General features: G+C 36.7%; 1 protein-coding gene across 1 annotated transcript in view; it reads right to left on the reverse strand.

The window, feature by feature from the left end:
- Positions 1-8,457, reverse strand: part of LOC136040981 (heat shock 70 kDa protein 14-like) — a gene marked incomplete in the record, with an annotated part of 42,038 nt that extends 33,581 nt beyond the window's left edge. Inside the window, 1 exon segment of the mRNA XM_065725456.1 lies at positions 8,373-8,457.
- Positions 8,458-20,431: the final 11,974 nt, after the last annotated feature.

The raw sequence follows: 20,431 nt of genomic DNA on the forward strand, positions 1-20,431 counted from the left end.
GCCAAGCAAAAATCAAATGACAACACTGGATAACTGCTAGGACCCAGTCAATAGTCAGTGAGCAAAGACAAAAGATGGGCAGCCCTAAAGAAGAAACAAAGAAGTTATGCAGACAGGTAAAACACTCTGTTTGTCTGGACTGCCGCCAAATGTGGGAAGAGACTGCCAAGCTGTTAGAGAAAGCAACACGCTTACATGACCCCTGCAAGCTTTACCAGATCCTGAAGGAATCTGTTGGTAAGAAAGCTCCTGTCTCAGAAATAGTCAAAAACAGATCAGGAAAAATCATTAGTTGTCAGAAGGAACACTCAGCAAGATGGAAGGATCACTTTCAGTTCCTCCAAAACCCATCCCCTTCATCTGCTCATGATGCCTTCCCACCTTCCATCTCTAAAGAGCATTACAATATTGTGATGGATACACTGACCAGAACCAAAATACTAAAAGCAATCAAGACCCTAAAAAACCACAAAGCCCCAGGTGAAGACGGCCTCCCCCCAGAACTATACAAACAATGCCCTGAGGTCACTGCTGAACAGCTCCATGGCATTCTCAAAGAAGTGTGGAGGACCAACACTTCTAAAAGATTGGAAGAAATGAGTCATCCTCCTTTTCTATGAGAAAGAAGACAAAACCAAATGCAAAAATTACTGAGGAATATGTCTCATAGACATTGCAGTCAAAATATTTGGGATTATACTCTTGAACTGCTTCAAAGGGCCAGGGGAGAAAAGAGCTTAAGGAAATCAAGCCAACTTTCAACCAGGTAGAGGCTGTACTGATAATATCTTTGCCTTTTGCCTCATTATCCAGCAGTTTGAAAGGTACAACCTACCCCTGATCATGATGTTCCTGTCCTGTGGTGACACAGTGGATTTGACCTTAGGTTGGTAATATGGGACCCAGAGATCAAATCACACTGCAGGAATGCACTGCAGAGACCTTAGTAGTCAAGAAGCATTGTTAATTCTTAAATAATAATAAATAATCTTGATGTTCCTGGACTTCATTGCTGCCTTCAACTCTGTCACTTGCCAGAAACTTTGGAAGATCCTAGAGAATGGCAGAATGCTGCTGAAGTATGTTGAACTGATGAAGTTATACTATGATGCATCAGTGAGCTGAGTTAGAGTCTATGGCAAAAAAACTGAAGAATTTCTGGTTGAGTTCAGAGTAAAACAAGGGTGTGCCCTCTCTCCAACTCTGTTCAATTATTGTATTGATTGGGTGCTTGAAAATGCTCTATCATCTTATCCAGAAGCACAGATTGGACAGAATCTCTCACTGACTGACCTTGATTATGCAGATGATGATGGCCTCCTGGCATACCCTGTAGAAGCCCAAAACATGTGTGACAGCAGTTTGGCCTAGGCAGACCAGATCAGCTTGAAAGTCAACACAGAGAAAACAAAATTCATTGCTATTAACCACAACACAGGACCTAACTGTCAAACAAGTTCAGCTGGAAAAACTCAACCATTTCACATACCTAGGCTCCCAGCTTTGTACTGATGGATCTTCCAACACTGATATCCAACAGAGAATACAGAAAGTGCAGACAGTCTTTGCCTCCCTTTGGAAACCGTTATGGAATTGCCATGAAATCAGTGTCCAAATGAAAGTTGAATACATAGTAACTTTCTAAACAGTGGAAGCAAATAAATTACTAAGTTTGAATATGTTAAATTTATATGGAAATAGTTTGATTCTTTAACCAAGGTTGTGCTCGATTTGGAATCTGTGATCCCAGGAACAGTAAGGAAGCATAGTTTTCAATTCTTCTCATATAATTTGTGTTGAAGAATAGATTTATTTAACTGGAGTTGCCTTATAATATTGTTACTAATTTATGCTCTTTGCTTGGAAGCAAAACAGCGTCATCTATAATAATTCTTAATAGCGGATTCTAGAGTGCGTTCATATTATTAAATTTTACTAATAAGCGAGCAGAAGAGGGGAGTTTCTTGTCGCAAGGGCCGTTGTACCTGCCGGGAGTGTGACTCCCTTAAACTGCGGGGATCAGGTAGCAAGAAACTACGCTTCCCTCGCTTATTAGCTTAAATAGCTCTGTATTACGTCGTAGTTTATTGAACTGGCTCCTCCCTTCGGACTTTGATTTTGCATTACGGATTGTGACGTGGCTGTTGCGATGGGGAGTAATGAGAAATTGGTTTGGAATGCGTTACTGAATTATGCTTTCCGTGCGATAAAAGCTGGTAATCGCTCGGAGGATATAGCGAAAAAAGCAGTCGAGTTTTTCTCAGAGGAAGCAATTGCAATGGCGAAGGAGTTATTGTGGCCCCTAGCAGGAATTACCACACGTGTTACTGCGCGATCGAAGAACACCGATGATATCCTGGACATATTAAAAGTATTTCGGGTTTGTGAAGATAAAAATATCTCGTTGCCGCGGTTTGTGATTTTCGAACCTGATGAAGTTCCGATAATCCCGGGAGAAGTGACGGCTACCCTAACCCGGAAAGTAAACGAATTGTGTGCTAAGTTCGATAGTTACGTGGATTCTAATCCCTCTCCTTCTGTCTCTGCTATGCCTGCGGCAGAAACCAACACGATCATGTCGAAACTGTCATATGCGGTTGTTTTGAAGAATCCCCCGAAAGATCTTTCGAACCCTAGCGCTCGGAAATCCTATTTGGACAGAGTATGTGGTGATACTAGTTCGAACATTGTGGAGCTGAAACCTAGGAAATCTGAATGGAGAGTAGTCTTGAACAACAAGAATGCTGCCGAGTCCCTGGCTGAGGCAGTGGGTAAAAGTGACTCAACTATAAGTGTTAAAGTAAAAACTCCCGCTTTCTTCGGAATAATCCGCCACGTTCCCACTGAAACTTCAGATGACGAACTGCGCTCAGTTGTACCGAACTGTGTTAAGGCCGTACAAATTGGTAGTACTCGGTCATTCAAATTACAGTTTGAAAGCAAAGCTCATCTCTTTAACGCAATGAACTCTCCGCCCATTTTTGGTTACGAGCGACTACCCATTACAGAATTTAAATTCTTACCGATGCAGTGCTACAACTGTCAGTCCTACGGACATGCAGCAAAATCTTGTGTAGATCCCCCGAAATGTTCAAAGTGCGGTGGAGATCATTCCAGCTCTCGGGACAATCCATGCCAAAATGCCCCCAAATGCGCTCTGTGTGGTTCTTCTCGACACCCGTGCTACAGCTTCCAATGTCCAGTAGCTCAGAAGCTAATTTCTAAACAATGATCGGTGATTCTATACGGGTTGTTTCATGGAACTTAAATGGTGGAGTGGTTGATAAAATGCCACTGTTAGAAGGATTGTTATGTTATAACGATGTACTCTGTGTGCAGGAACACTTCCTCTCGAATCAAGCCGTTAGTCTGCTTGAGCTAAACGATGGCGTCAAAGTATTTGCTACTCCTGCAAAGTCATCGGGCAGGGGAAGGCCGTCCGGTGGAATCGCCATTCTTGTTAGCAGCAGGTTAAATCCCATTCTGTATAAATCTTCAGACTTTTTTGTTGCTGTTAAGGTGCACAAAACTGTTATCCACTCTGTGTACATGCCAACAGACTACAGAGACAGTAAATCAGAAAAAAAATTTAGTGAAGCCTGCAGTAAGCTATCGAGTTCGGTGGGCAGCTGTTCTAGCCAGGGCCTTGAATGTATAGTCGCTGGTGACGTGAACTGTGACTTGACTGATGAGTCTAACGCTCGAGCACAGATCCTCCTATCTTCCTGTGACGGTCTTCGTCTTGCTAACAATGATCTGTGTTTTACTTATATCCATAACTCAGGCTCGACTTCATCTCTCGACTTCATGTTAAGTTCCATCCAATCTCCAGCTTGCGGCAATTCGCACGTAGATCTGAGCGTAAGCGCGTCTGATCACTTTCCAATTATAAACACTTTTCGAGTAATTCCTGCCTCTCCTAACCCCCCAACTAATGAAAAGAAGTGGAAAATCAAAACTAATTGGAGTAAAATTGACCTGGCTACTTATCATTACGTATTGGATGAGATTCTCACAAAGATTAAAGTGCCGTTCCAATTACTACAGCAGAGTGTATGTATTCAAGATGAAGAGAAACAGCTGCTACTAAACATCTACTGTAGTGAAATATCTCACGCACTGTTATCTGCCGAGGCCGCTGCGGTCCCCATTCGTAAAGTCCGAGTGGGAACGGAAATTCCAAAGTGGTCCGAAAACCCTGCTCTAAGTGAAGCATGTGGTCGTGCAAAATTTTGGCTTAGGCTCTGGAACGAGTGTGGTCGTCCGAAATCAGGTGTTGTAAATGAAGTTCGGCTGTTCAGCAAACGCAGATTTGCCAAGATTTTGTCTAAGCATAAATGTGAAGTGATCGATCAACATAGTCAATTGATAAGTAATGACCCAAATGCTGTGTGGAGATTTCTTAAACGTAATGGTGATCAGAATAGTGTTGAACCTGTGATCTCTGAGCAAGATTGGGTGTCCCACTTTACTTCTGAGTTCTCTCCACCCGAACAAGATCTTGAAGATAAATATGAAGTCGAACTTGATAAGTTCATGGAATTGCCTAGTTCTGGTGTTGGCTACATAGTAACTGTTCCTAATCTGATTCGTGCAATTTCAAAATTAAAAAAGAAACAATCGAAAGGTGTCGACAAGTTGTGTGGGTTGCATCTTGTACATGGTACTGCTGGTCTCCTGAGTCATTTAGAGCTTCTATTCCAAATTATCTTTAATTCTGGTCTCGTTCCCGACGTTTTTGGTACTGGAGTAATTACACCTATTTTGAAAAAAGGGAAAAATCCGTCTGAATGCGTATCTTACCGCCCTATAACTGTTTCGCCGGTTTTATGTAAGCTTATGGAATTGCTAGTTATAGATCATATTGCTTTTCAATGTTCTACCCCCGATAATCAGTTCGGATTTAAAAAAGGTGTTGGTCGCGAGCACGTCCATTATATTCTTGCTAATATATTAATAGAAGCTGATGAACTGAATGAATCCCTTATTCTAGCGAGTCACGATGTTAGACGTGCTTTTGATTCTGGGATACATCCCCAGTTATTAGTGTCTGCTCATAAACGTGGTGTGGACCGATCGGTTATTTTGCCTTTTCGGGATATGTATAAGAAGCTTCGAGTCCAAGTTAAAGTCCCGTCTCCTAACGGGCCGATTGTATTACCAAATGCTATTCCGGTTAGAAAGGGCATTAGGCAGGGTGCAATTTCGTCACCCCGGTTGTATAATAATAGTGTTCTCGAGGCCCAAAAGTTAGTGCAAATGAGCTGCATTTTCCGAGGTTTGGATGTAACATTACTTAATTACGCAGATGATATTTTTAATTTAAGTAGATGTTTGTCTCGTATTGAAGAAAATTTTCAGATTCTAGATGATGCTTATAGAGAGATAGGCCTATCTTTTAATGCAAGTAAAAGCGAGATTGTTGCTTTCAATAGGAGAAATGCAGATTGTATAGATCTTGCTGTCAAATTTGGTGCTCAAGAGGTTCCACTGTCTGACTCCATAATGTACTTAGGAATGCCTATAGGTCATAACATGGCATCTACACGTGCTCGCCAAATAAGTAATTTCGCAGAAAAGGCACGTAAGGCTTACGGGGCGCTATCTTCAACTAAAGCGAAATATAATCGACAAATTCGAGCTAGGCTATATAATGCACTGGTGATCCCACACTTTCTGGCTTTATCACCGTTTTGGCATATATTTAGTGTTAGTGATAAAAGAAACCTTCGATCACTTTTTTACAAATATGCAAAGTTTCTTTTAAATACCCCACCGTGGGTTAAAAATTCCAAGATGTCTGCAAGGTTCGGTATCACAGATCCGATTGCTGCTGTGACGAAACGTCGTTCTGAATTTTTGGGGTCGCTTGGGCCTAGTAGTCTGGCAATTGCAATTCGTCCTTAGTGAGTTTTTGTAATAATGTTTTTATTTATTGGCGGTGTATCGTAACGTTTGTTTTTGTTTGTGCAGTTAAGTGTTTGTTTTTTTTTTTGTTTTTTTTTTTTTCTTTTCTTCTTTGTACTCCATTCGTGCCATTTGTGGTTTTGTATCGAGTGGGTGAATAAAATTATCTATCTATCTATCTATTTACATGGCACTAGTCTGCACCATTCCCCTTTACAGATGTGAAACATGGTCAATAAAACTACAGCATGAGAATACACTTAAGGTGTTTGAGCATACTTGTCTATGAAAAATTCTCAGAGTACAGCTACATGACCATATCTCCAATGCAATTATACATCAAATTTGCAATATTCAGAGAGATGTTGTGCTCACTATTAAAAAATGCTGTTTGAAATGGTTGGGCCATGTATTACAGAAACTGCCAGAGTACCTGCCTTGCCAAATACTTCTAGTTGAGCCTATTAGCTACTGGAAGAAACACCAAGGAGGACAAAGGAAGAACTGGTGGAACCTGGCCAAGTCAGACCTTGAACCAATCAGGGTTTCAGAAAATTCAGTCACAGATGGTCAACACAGTGGCTTGCTTTTGCAGAGCAGCTGGCACAAGATTGAATAATATGGCCCAAAAAGGTCTTTAAGATCACTGATGCTGGGCGAGATGGAAATGCCTGATTCCCACCACAAGTACAAGTACCACTTGATGCCTTTTTTATGTTCTTTATGAATATAATAGTCACTTCTGCCACAGATTCAAATTTAAGCACTTTTCATGCTCTTAAAAATGACAGATTTTCAATTACAGTACAAGTTATCTGTCATTTCCAACAAAATAATACTACATTTTCTCAGTGCAAAGAAGAAAACACTTCACATAATAAATTAACACATAAATTAATTAATTTTTTAATTAAAAAATTAATTAATTTACCAAAAATTAATTTTTGGTAAATTAATTACCAAAAATTAATTTGGTAAAATTAATTTATCTAAATTAATGTTGTGAAATCAGTGATTGTGAATTATATAACATTAAAAAAATGGATTTATAATGAAACAGTAAGTTTGAGATCAATGTTTTAAAGTTTGAGACAAATGTTTTTAGCCTTTTTTATACCCTATATTTATGTCATTTTTAAGAGCTCAAAAAGTGCTTAAATATGAATTTGATGTAGAAGTGATTATTACATTTGTAAATAACATAAAAAAACGCATCAAGTGGTATATTCACTTTATAGAAAAGCCCATTATATGGTTTGCTACAATTTTACCAAAAGGCATTGAATGGTATATTCACTTTATTAGTAAGCCACTTATATGAACTGCTATAATTTTACTGAAGTTATTGGTCAACTAGCTAGAAAAATAAAGTTTTGTTAGGGAGAATTTACTAGTCAAGTAGTTGGAAATGAATTGTTTTCTGGAGTAATGTTTGTTTTTAGCTAGTTGGAAAAACTAAGTGTTGGATTGATGTTATTTTTCAGATAGTTGGAAAATGAAAATTTGGGTGGGCCAATGTTTCTTGTCAACTAGGCTAGGCTAGTTGGCAAAAAGATTTTTCCTATAGGGATGGGACAAATATTTTAACTACATGACAAAATTATTTTTATTTATAATGAGATTAGATAGTAGCATTCTATATAAGCTTGTAAAGTAATTTTTCCAATAATGACAGGGTGGAGTCCAAGTGAAACATGGGCTATTCAAGTAATTTTTCAGAATTTTACTGTCTCCAAAGGAAGAATGCTAAACTAATGCCTATTACATAGGCTAATTACCAAAATGTTTGGTAAAATTCTAGTTAATTGACTTCTTGCTATCTCAGAAAGGGTTTAGGTTAGAAAAATGAAATTATCAGGGATAAATCTATAGACTAAAGTATGTCCCAGGAAGGTATTTTGAAGCAACTACCTCCACTCCTTCTCCCTCTAAAGGGCCCTGACCTGTGATGACCTTTAAAAGTATGTGTGTTATAAAAGTGAAACCTTGCAAAATAGACATTCTGCTTAATTGAAGTACAACAAAATTGTGTTCAGGTTCATAACTTTGCTAAATTCCATTTTATAAGGTTTTAAAGATATGCAAATACAATACCTAAATTTTGGAAAAAACATTGATATGGCTCAAAATTCTACTTAAATGACAGGAATTGCATTTTCAGAACTAAAGGCAGGGAAAAAGCAACTAGTAACTGAAACTTAAGGTAAATTGTTTTTTTGTCAAAATTTCAATAGGTATGGACCTGTCATGTAGGCACATTTTAGCGCCCTTTAGGGGGACAAGGAGTGGAGGTGGGTACTTTAAAATACCTTCCCAGGACATACTTTAGCCTGTAGACCCGTCCCTGAAAGTTTAATTTTCCTAACCTAAACCCTTTCCGAGATAGCAAGAAGTCAATTAACTAGAATTTTACCAAATGTTTTAAAAGATACAAACAAAATACAATTCGTATTCAACTCAATAACCTGAGGGCAATTTCTACTTTAAATGCTTTTTGAATTTTTTTTTTTTTTGAGTTCACAAAATTTCTTCTTAGAAAGGACAATGGCAAAATATCGGCGTTGTACTTTCCCCGTGTTCTTTTACTTGTCCGATTACTTATCTGACTTATCCAAGCGTTTTGTGAGACGCTTATGACGTCAGAGGTTACTCGGACTACCCCCTCGAACGCTCAGGATTACTTGTCCGTGGGCTTGCACTTTCTACCCCCCCCCCAAAAAAAATTATTGAGGACAAGTGACGTCAAAGTAGTGTTGCCAGATTGGGTTGTTTCAAGCCCCGGTGGCATATTTCTTTCGGCTGGGGCGGGCATTTTTTTTTTTGCGGGCTTGGGGCGGGAAACCGGGCTTTTTGTTTTTTAATTTGGCTCGTTTTGGGCTTTTTATACTCCAAAGAATAATATTTATTATTTTTCTTAAATTGTTTTTTCAAGTTCAAGTTCAGTCTTTTACCAAACTTTTGAGGAAAGAAAGCGAACGGATTTAAGGGAAAGTTTAACTATACCATACGATTCACTTAAGAAGAAGAAGAAAATAAGTAAATTGAATACAAAGAACTATTTATTACAGCAGATTACGAGTTAAGACTATTGAATAAAAGCGTTTCATCTACAAAACATGGATAAAGGTAAGACGCCAAATACTTTTGTCTTGAAATTGTGTTTGAAACAGATGAAGATGGACTTCATAACCCCCAAGCATGGAACACTCAAATGCTACAAAAGAATACCTTGCAGTTCTAATTTTGTCCTAAGTTATTTTGAAACTGCTTCTTGTCATCTATGATTTAGTTTGTCACAATTTTTCATCAGCATTTTATGTCAACTTGCTTTACAAGGTTCCAGGTTGTTTTTGTAAACTGTAAGTATTTCTTTCTTTGCAATCCTTCAATACACTGAACAAGCTCCGTAGAGAATTAAAATACAAAATTCAGTGCTTATCCTCTGTAGTCTGATTCTCTATTAGCTTTCTTCTGAGTCTATACAGGTTTAATTAAATTATATTTCAATTTCAATCCTCCTTTTTGATGCTTTTATAGTATATGTACAAGGAGATGAGTGTAAGGAGGAAGATATTTTACCATAAGACCGAAAAGATCCACATAGCCTCAAGCTTCATTACATATCCAGGCCCTCATTACATGCAGAACTAGTAGTCTGTCTCTGTAGTTTGTCAGCCCAAACGATTGAAGTAAAAAAAAAATATCACAAACTGGATGTTACAATCCTAAAGCTTTTTATTCAAAGTCAATACCTGAAAATATAAAGCTTTCCTCAAGCGGAGTCTGTAAGGCGTCTTTACCTTTACGTCGGATGCTTATCCAAAGCTGACGCGAAAAGTCAGTGTAGCCTTCTTCCAAATTGTTTCTCACTTTTAAAAGTGAACAACTGTCGAAAGACGTGCAGGATATATTTGACACTTTGCAGATTAACCTGCCGAATTAAAATCCCTTTATATTTCTAGGAATTACTCTGCTCGATGTCAAAGCACGAAAAGCGGAACTGATTTTGGCAGAAAATGTCGCATGTCATTCGTCGATTATAGCTATTGAACACTTATCCACCATTATCACGAGTGCTTTTCCTGGACCAGTATCCGAGGCAACGAAATTGAAGGCTGATATTGATGACAGCAGATATTCCCTTATTCTGGACGAATCAACTTATGTTACCACTATGAAATTTATTTGTATTCGTGTCAGATGCTATAGACCCAAGATGAAGAAAGTTCTTTTTGCTTCTTTGGGCATGGTCGAAGGACCTTCGACCACTTCTGTGATTTTACATCGAGAACTGAAAGACTTCTTAGCTTCATGTGTAATTCCCCTAAAAAATCTGATAGGTATCGGGACAAACGGGGTAAACAACATGTGAGGTGGGAACCATTCGCTGTTCATATTATTACGAGATGACGGGTTGCCTCAACTCAAACTCTTCAATTGTGTATGTCACTCCCTACATTTCTATGCTTCCGAGGTTGTTGGAGAGCTTCCAAGCAATTTGGAGTTCATGCTCTCAGAGACTTACAAGTGGTTTAACGTTAGTCCGCTACGAAGAGAGGCATGTCAGCAAATGTTCAAGCTCATAAACGATGGTAATACCCTGTTGAAAATTATTGCTCCTTCCAATACCCGTTGACTGTCTCGATATAGAGCAGTCGTTCGCTTACTCGAGCAGTATTCTGAGCTGTCAGCACACTTTCGATTAGTGATGGAAAAGAAACGTTGCTACACTGCCCAGATGCTCCATGATATGTACCTCGATGAACGAAAAACATGCATATATGGTTTTCTTGAAGCCATATTGGCATAATTCCAGAGAGTTAACCTCCTTTTCTAACACACTAGCTCAGATCACTTTCGTTTATTTGAAAAGCTACAAGAGTTGTATTAAGTCTTCTGCGGAGAATATTGCACAAGTCTGCAGTGTCATTAACAGTGACTATGGACTTCGAAACTTATTATCTTCCTACAGCCCAGGTTCACTGCGGATACGAGTTCCTTTTGAAGCTTGAAAGATCAAACCTGACCAGTCATCAAAAGGAAGAAGTAAAATTGCGTTGCCTCAAATTTCTTAAGGAAGCTGCTAAAGCAGTTTTAAAGCGCTTGCCCCCAGCTCCTGATTTTCTGTTGAAACTGAAAGTACTTTTTCCCATCATTTGTTTATTGCAGTTGTGTCTTCGATTTAGTGATTTGCCTTTGTATGTTATTCCAGTGCTGAATATTAGCGAGTTATAGAGTCAGTGGAGAAGACTCTTGGTAGTTGACTAGGCATCAGCTTGTGGCGGAGAAATTCCGAGTGACTCTTGTGAATTCTGGGTCAAGGTCCTGCACCATCTTGATCTAGTTGGTTTTCCTCCGTTTCGTGACTTAACGAGGTGGGCGTTGATCCTCCTCACCCTGCCAATGAGCAATGCTGTAGTTGAGAGGTCATTTTCTGTGATGGATACTGTGAAAAGCAAACTTCGGAATCGAATTTTGTTACCTATGCTGAACTCAATAGTAGTCTTTCTGTTGTGGTTGTCAGTGTGTGGTATTTGCTGTTCACAGTTTGAGTCTACTAAAAAAAAATTTGCAGTTCAACGGTGATATCTTTAGGCTTGGGGGTTGCGTTGCAACCACAGATGTGAATTTTAACAATGATCTTGATGACATACTGGTTTTACTATAGAATCGCAGAACTGGCTCTTTATTCGTTTTCTTTTCTTCTGATGCTGTTTTTATCCTGGTATTCTTTTCTAGCTTCTTGAGGTGTAGATAAACACGTTAAAAAAAAAAAAAATCGGATTTCAAACAAGAAAATGAGTTGAAATTTCAACTGCTTAAAAAAAATAAAGTTTCTTGTTGAATTTTCAACAAAGGTTTAAAATCGAAAAAATTACTGAGATCTTCAACGATTTGTTAACTTTCCAACAAATGTTGAAAATCCAACGAAAAAGCTTAATATTCTACTTTTTTCCTGTTTATTCCAGCAAATAATGTTGAAAATGATACGAAATTATTTTTTAATAGGAATTTTTTTAATTTGCACGTCAAGGTACGAATAGGAATTGAATAAGAAACCTATCGATTTCTTTAAAAAAGAAAAAAAAATGCCGGAATTCTTCAGATTCTCTGAAATTCATATAAAAATGAGCTCCTTCAGTGGAGCCAAAACTTGGAATTTTCGGGTTGGAGCCTGATTGGTAAAAGAAATCGATTGATAAGCTGCATCTAAAAACCAAACACTGTACTACAAAATAACCTGCTTTTTATATGCATATTTTTCCTAAGATATTGACGCTGAATTTCTAGTTTGCAGTTAGCTTTTTCAAATCAAAAGTTCCTCGTGTTCGTTCAATATATTAGTATTTCAGCTGTTGTAGCACTTTTTTTTTAATCAAAAGCTATACATTATATCTCAGTTCTCGGAAATTATTTTTAATTTTTCTTGCTTGAGGCATTAAGAAAATGTACCAAAAGTATTGAGAGCTTTTCAATCATTTCGTTGATTCTCTTGAAGTTTAATTCCTTTGTGTTACAGAATTTCAAGCTTCAATTGTTTTTTTTTGCATTTTACCACTCTATCCAAAGAAGTAATTAATCCTATGTATTTCTAGTTGTGATATTTTGGCGATAATTGTGTTTTGCAGGCTAAAATTATTTTGCTTATTGAAGAGATCTCATTGCGTTTTCTGTTACTCGTGAAATTTTTTGTTGTTGTATTACGATGTCAATCCACTAAGAATTAGCTGAGAACCTTGTCCATTAAAACTAGGTGACAAGAAAAAAAAGGAGGTTTTCAGTGAAAAGTCTTAACGCCTGAAATAACCATAAAAGTTCAAAATATTTAGCTGTCATTTAGCTTAAGGTAATTTTTAGTTTATAATCTTGCTTCAAAATAGGTTTCTAAAGAGATAAACATAAAGAAAATGATAATATTTAGAGACAAATAAAAACAAATTATCACTTATTAGGGCAGTAGGGCATGGGGAAGTGGCTTTATTTGTATAGGGCTATAACTTTGGAAGGGTATGGGGAGGCGGTAACTCTGTTGAAAGGTGTAAATTCGGTGGGAAAACTAAAACTGTAAGGAATAATAACTTATTAGGATCTGCCTCGACCGCTCGGCTGGGAAATGGCCCTTTTGTCCCTTTTTATTTGGCTTTCATCTAAAATAGCAGCAATCACAATTAAATCGTCCAACTTTCCTCCTAAGTTTGAATACATGTTCTTTGATTTCAAAAGTCTCGAGTTTTAGGATTCCATGGACGAATTCGTTTCCAAGTAAATAGTTTTACTTTCGCACCATAAGTTTTTCAGTGCAAAGGCTTAGTGTCAGAAAAGAACCATGAGTTCAAAATATTAATCTGCCATACAGCTTAAGGTAATTCTTTTATATTTCAAACTTAAAAGCTGCGAAAAATTTCAAGTATTTCCGTCTGCCGGCTAGGTTTATCCTTCCTCCCTGCGAATGTTGAGGGGAGATCAACAATATTACGACTTTTCCTGAAGTTTAAAGAAAAAACGATGAAAATAGCTTTCGGACTGAAAATTCAGCATTAATGTTGCATCCAGATGTAGCATTCTCCGTGAAACAAGCTTCCGGACACTCTCACTATTAGTGAAATCTCAAAAGTGGACTATTTCGATAAAATGTTTTGGGGCTTGTTTGAAAAACCAAGGGCGTTTTTCTGCGTTGACAATCTGGTAACATAGCGTCAATGTTACATTTTTTTTTAAATGACTAAACATGTGAAATCGTTAAGTCTAGAGAAAAGACAAGGAAAATGTAAATAGTGGAAATAATCTTAGCTTCTCAGTAACCTGTAAGTAATCTTATGTATATTCCTTAGGATCTAAAGGGTTTTCGGTGTTCTAGGCCCATCTTGCGTAGGCTAAGCTTCAGAAGGAGTCAGAAGAAAAGTTTTTGGTTATTAAAAAGGTTGGTTCTTAGGAAGGCTCTTAGGAATCACATTGGTGAGCTGGTCAAATATTACTATATCAAACAGGCCTACTTTTTAAACCGTCCTATAATTTTCAGTTGAAAAAAATTAGAATGTTTAGGCCAATACCTATAGCCTTTTATATAGTCTATATTTGTTGAGATTGCTATTTAAAATGGATTTTAAGGTAAAGTAGGAGTAAAATTTTACTTTAGCTACTTTTGGCTATCTTTGAAAGAGGCTAGGCTAGGAAAATGAGACTTTCAGGGATGTGTCTACAGGCAAAAGTGGGCCTATGTCCCAGGAAGGTTTTTTGAAGTACCTACTTCTGCTTCTTTTCCCTCTAGAGGGTCCTGAAATTTCTGGTTGCCTAATTTTTGGTTATCAGTTTCTTAGCCTCTGGCCTTAGTTCTGGAAAGACAATTCCTGTTGATTGAGCAGAACTTTAAGCCATAACACTGTTTTTTTTTTCTAATTTTAGAAATAATCTTTTATGCCCTCTCATTTTAGGTCAAATATATGGCTTATATTATTTATTCTCCATGAATTTTTGTTTTATTTGATTTCATTGATGTCAGTTGCTTTCTGTTAAAAATACATTTATTTTATTACATCAAGCTTCTTCTTTTGTGAAAAAATTTGAACTGTTTTTCTTTTAACATGTTGTATAAAATGTAAAGGAATACCTGGCTCTTCATTCCATAGATTCAACTAAAAGTCTTTGAGGCATCTTATATCAAAATACATCTGACACATTTTAATGTTTTTTAGTTTTTTTTAGATAATATAGGACACCATTAAAGTTTTACATTTGCTATGCTAAAAAATTGTCTAAAAAAGTGCCAAGTTTAGAGAGTTATGTTAGTATTCTTCTTGCTGATCAGTATAATTGTTTTTAAAATTCCTTCTTTTTAAAGCATTTTAGAGAGATTCTGATCCAACCATTGGTATAGTGTTGTCACAAATGATTTTTCTCAAATGGGCTGGTGGAAAACAAACAAAACATGTAATTTCTCTTTTTTTATTATTTCAAGACTAGAATATCACAAAACTAAGCATTCATATTGCTGATTGTATCTTAAGTAAATACAATCTCTGATCAAGTTTTGTTGATACCTATCTTAAAATTTATTTGTCTAAATAAAATACATTTTGTTTGTGGAACAGCAGTGAAAAATGGGAGCAACTATGACTTGAGTTGTTTTTTTTTTCAATATTTTCTTTTTCCAAATTATTTTTGTTCTCTGGTGACATTTGTGTTCCTTCCTAAGTGGCTGGCACTTTAGGTTAAGAATCCTTTATCCAAAGGGCACAGGTTTAATTCCTGGCATTAGCAGTTTATTTGGTTTGGGACAAAGGTCAGGGATGTGACTCTGTAAATTCAGCCAGAATAGGCCCAAACTTAACAGGTTACATAGAGAAATCTGGGGTCATTAAGCAGGAAGGACATGCAAAAGCATTGGATGACTGACCCCTAGCTTCCTATTAAACTTCCTGGCTAAAGGACCACCTGGTCCTTTACTGGGCTTCTGACTTAGCCATAGAAGCTTTCTTTTAAACCCATTAAACATAAGTACAAAGGAAGAAATGCCAGTAAAGTGGTCCTTCCTTTTCAATGAATTGTTGATGTACAGACAAGAGTGTAGGTCATCAGAGGTGGCTGGTGAATGTTTTGCAAGGTTTAAAAATTTAGGGCAATTGCTCAGGTTGGCAACTGAGCACAAAAGTAAAATTTTGTGAATAGTTTTTCTTTGTGAATGTTATATTTATGGAATGTCAAGCATTTTAAAGTTAATCTTCATTGTTTTGTTTTAATTGCCATGGCCCTATGACTTTAGTGTATTAAAACTTACTTATGTCCATCCATTTTCTTTTAAACAGAGAGGAGTTCTATGTTTCCTAGCTTCAATAAATTTATACACAATTTTGAGACCAGAGTTATGAAGTAGGTCAAAACTTGCAAATGGAACTGTGGTATGACTAATTAATTTGTAAGAATTGTATATCAATTTAAAGATTAAAAAAATCATGTAGAAAACAAATAAGACAAATAAATAAAAGTATCCCTTTACAACCATTTAATGAAGCATAACAAATGTAGATCATCCCTAAGATTGAAATGAACAAAGCTTCAATTTTGAATCTGTTTTCTTTAAACAGACTGAAGGGGCAAACCTCCTAGCTATGACAAATTCAATTTCACTTTTGGTCTCTTTCCTTTTCAATGGGAACTTTCTTTGGATTCTTTTTGACCAAGTAAAAACAATAGGGACAGGATCAGGTATAAGTGACCTTCCACTTAGCCTACATACCCAGGGGAAAATCATGCAGCTATACTAACAATTGGTAAATTTTTTGTTGTTCATATTTTTGGTTTACAAACAAAGTGAACATACCCCTTGATGCCTTTTTTATGTTCTTTACAAACACAATAAGTGCTTCAATTGCAAGTTTTTGAGCTCTTGAAAATGATTATAAGATACCCAAATAGTTTTTGGGTATAAAAAAGCTTAAAACATTGGTCTCAAACTTACTGTTTCATTATTAATCCATTTTTTAAATGTTGTATAATCTATGAGCACCGATTTTCCACAATTAAGTTGGATTGATAAATTTTACAATATTATGCTGTTTTTCTTCTTCTTTGATGCCAAATTTCCAATTAAAGTATGTGTTTTTGGTCATTTTTGACAAAATAATGAATTTTTTTCACTGCCAAAATTTTTTAAGTTAAGTAAGGTCAAAAAGTGCTTAAACTTGAACTAGCAATATAAGTAATTATTGTATTTGTAAAGAACATACAAAAAGGCATCAAGTGGTGTATTCACTTTATTTGTAAGTCAAAATATGAACAACAAAAAATTAACCCTAACATGCCTAATTTGCAAATATATATCCCAAATTATATATTTCCGATGTTTTCTGCCACCTTTTACTTGTTTTTCCAGTTCTTGTTTTGCCACAGTTGCTTCAATTAACAGGTACTAGGGTTGAGGGATAGATTGGCAGAATCAATAGAAAATATGTGATTTCAGCTATAGATTTCCATATTAGGAGGGTTGGGGCTAAAGTAGAGCAGGACTGCATATAGAATGTGTTAGCTATAATTATTATGTAAATTACAAAGAATCATCTTTTTTTAACATGTTTTCTTCTATAGGTCTACAGGTCCTTCTCTTGACTTATACCACATCAAGCATTATATAACCAGAAAAGAATAAGAAGCAAAAAGCTATATACATAAGTATACATAATATGTATAGTAAAGCTATATACATAAGCACATGTTATTTAACAATGACTTCTCTAGTGCTTAACTATAACCCCTTAGTAATATTGACAAGAAATGAGTAACAGAAAAAGTGAAATTTAGTGTAAATGACAATCAGAAACTGGATACTGGCTCAAGGGGGCCAAAAACAGGGCTATATAATTGGAGTTCAAAGAAAGCAGTGATTTTTTAGTGAAAAAAAACTTCCCTGGCTAATTTAAGACTTTAAATTGATTACCCTGCATAAATTTTCCTATCTTATGTGATTGAAATATTTTTCCCTTTTCAGAGCATTAAGACATTTATCACAATAAAAAATATCCAAAGCATCTTGAATAGAATGACTAAAAAAGGCAAATGACAACCACAATTTGCAATCTTACAATTAAACTTCTGGCCACACAAATTATATTAGGCTATGCAGCTCTGAAATAATTGCTGAAGGTGTATTTGCCTGTAAAATTAGAAACAGACCCAAAGCCCCAGCCTCTTCCTTGTCAGAACTTCACATAGCATTAAAGCAATAATATAGGCTATTTTACATGTGAAAAATGTTGTTATTCTCGTAGTTATTCGTACCGTTTCAAGTGACACGTGGCCAGATAAGTATTTGTTGTTATCTTTTAGGGGTTAAACCCCAATAAGTGGAGATCCCATTGGACAAGTAAAAGAACATGGGGTTTGCCATCCTTCAGCAGATTCTGCCAGTATTGCCATTGTTTTGACTCGGCAGCAGATGTGGTTTCCAATCATAGACAAAACGACTACTACTACTAACAAGTCACCACAGCACCAAGCCATATGAGGCCAACACAGCTATGCAGACTCTGCCTCTATCATAATCTATTCTAAGCCTGTCTCTTTACACCCACCCAGGACGTTCCCATTTCTCCTAAATTTGTCTTTACAACATCATCCAACCTCAGCCATGGACCACCTGTTTCTGTTTATTTTTAGACAGTTAACCAAAAAAGTCATTCTTTGGCAATCCATAATCCGCAGAACGTGCCCTTGCCGTCTCAACCTTTTTGTCATTAAAGCCAAAGAAACTGGAATTGAACCACACTTTTCGTATAGTCTACTGTTTAAAATACGGTGAGTCATCCGGGTACCCAGAACAATCTGTAGGCTAGCAAATCTAACAAATCTTCATCCACATTTGACCCACATTATTTTTATACAGCCAAGTGTGTTAAATACAATCAATTTGTCGGGTATTCAAAACAATCCGTAGGCAATTTCTTTGGAAAATTTCTTCCTGTTTTTTTTGGGGGTCCTAAGCTTTGGAATCGTATTTGACCACATACTCGTTGTAGTTTCCAATATTTTAATCTTTTTTTGCAGATGTATCATTAGATTCTTCCAATTTTTTTCAAATGTGAAAAAATACCATGAGCCTTGGCAATTCTACTTTTAATATTTAGATGGCATATATCTTCTTTGCTAACAATACTACCAAGGTGAACGAAGCTGTCCACTTGGTCACCAAACATTACTTTTCCATCTTCACCTATTCCTGCCTTAGCGACTTAGTCTTCTTAATATTAATTTTCATATCTGTTCTCGCACTTTGAACTCGCAAAACTTCTAGAAGTTCAATCATTCTGCGCACACTTTCATTTAGGTGTCTTCTGTTATTTAGAATCACTTTTAAATCTATGATCTTTTAATAGTTTGTGTTGAACTAAACATAAATCAATCGTTTAAACAAAATGATTGTTCATTAAGCACAACAATACTGTATTCATATGTTTGTCAACATCATCACGAATAGTTTCAAGGCACGCTATATAATCCAAACTTTTTAAAATTGTAGAATATGCTCATTGAACATAAGTACTATATTTCCCACCTTTGTCTCTGTGCAAACTACCAATGCCGATTCAGGTAACAAGTCTCCATTAATATGAACTGCAAATTGGCATTTGGGATTAAAAAAAAATGCTAATTGGTTATGAATTTTTACAGTGTGTATTCAGTGTGTCACATTGTTTCCACTATCGGTTTCTAGTACTTTAATCAATTTTGTTGAGCACAATACAAGATAAAACTTATGTAGTACACAGGGGTAGATAGAAGGACAATGGAATAAAGATTTACTTACACTTAGATGCTTCAACGCCTAGTTGCGTATAGAGCAGCAATAGTTGACCTCCACGTCGAACAATTCTGAGCCAGAAACCACAGCTCAATGAAAGATAATCTTACTACTCTTGCCTCAACTGAAAGGGAACCACCAATGGTAATTTGTTGTCTATCAGTCTTCTGTAGGTCCGGAGGAGTGCAGCACCAATACGTCATACAGAAGTTGTCCGTCCTTGCCTCATTCGAATCATGTGCCCCTAGTATTGTTCCCTTATAAGTCGAACTTGCTTGGTTATTTGAGGCTGCTCGATGAGAAACCTGATTCTGGTGTACCAGCACAACAAATCGCAAATATTCTTCGCAAGCAATTATTCTCAGCTCCAAGTAATCTTTCGTTTATAGCTCTAGACAGGCTCCATGACTTGTAGCCATAGGTCAATATGGAGATTACGTTGATGTTGAACAGATTCAGATTCAACTCAAGAGAATATTTGCTAGAACTCCAAACACTATTAAATTGAGAGAATACTGCATTTGAATATGCAATTTGATGGATAATTGTTCGGCTACACCTGCTATTTAGAATTGGTATACTACCTAGAGAGTGGAATAAAGAGATATAAATAAGGATAGTTAGATGAATAGTAGGGTAGATAGGGGGACAAAAAGTCAAAGGGAATGATAGTGGAAGAGAGGGATGGAGAGACGTGTAGTTAGGGGAACTGCCAGACACAGGTATATATAGAGGGCCAAATGGACACAGAGGCACAGAGATAAGTACAAAGAAAGTGGAACTGATAGAGGAACAAAAAGAGGTGGTAGAAGAAGAGATAAAGACACAAATAGAGGGATAACGGGATAGATAGAGTGGAAAGGGCAGATAGATACACAGGTGGTAAAGGAAAAAATGGAGAGATAGGGAGAAAGAGGGGAAGAGAAAAAGGGGTACACATATAGGGGCAGAAGGAGGCAGGTATTGATAGAGGGGCTTAGGGTTTAATACAGTGGGGAACGGTAAATATAGGTTAAAAGTTATTAATAGAGCGACAAAAAGACAGTGGGACATAGGAAAAGAAATGTAGACAGAGGGACAGAAGATGGACAAAGGGGTTGACAGAGGGTCAAAGAAATAGACGAAGGGACAAACTTAATTAATAGCATGGAATAAGTTGATGAACAAAGAGACAATAAGATAGAAAGACAGATGAGGGGATAAAGCGGTAGATAGAGGAACGGAGAAACGAGG

Source organism: Artemia franciscana, chromosome 21 (assembly GCF_032884065.1).
Source record: "Artemia franciscana chromosome 21, ASM3288406v1, whole genome shotgun sequence".
Classification (NCBI taxonomy): Eukaryota; Metazoa; Arthropoda; class Branchiopoda; order Anostraca; family Artemiidae; genus Artemia; species Artemia franciscana.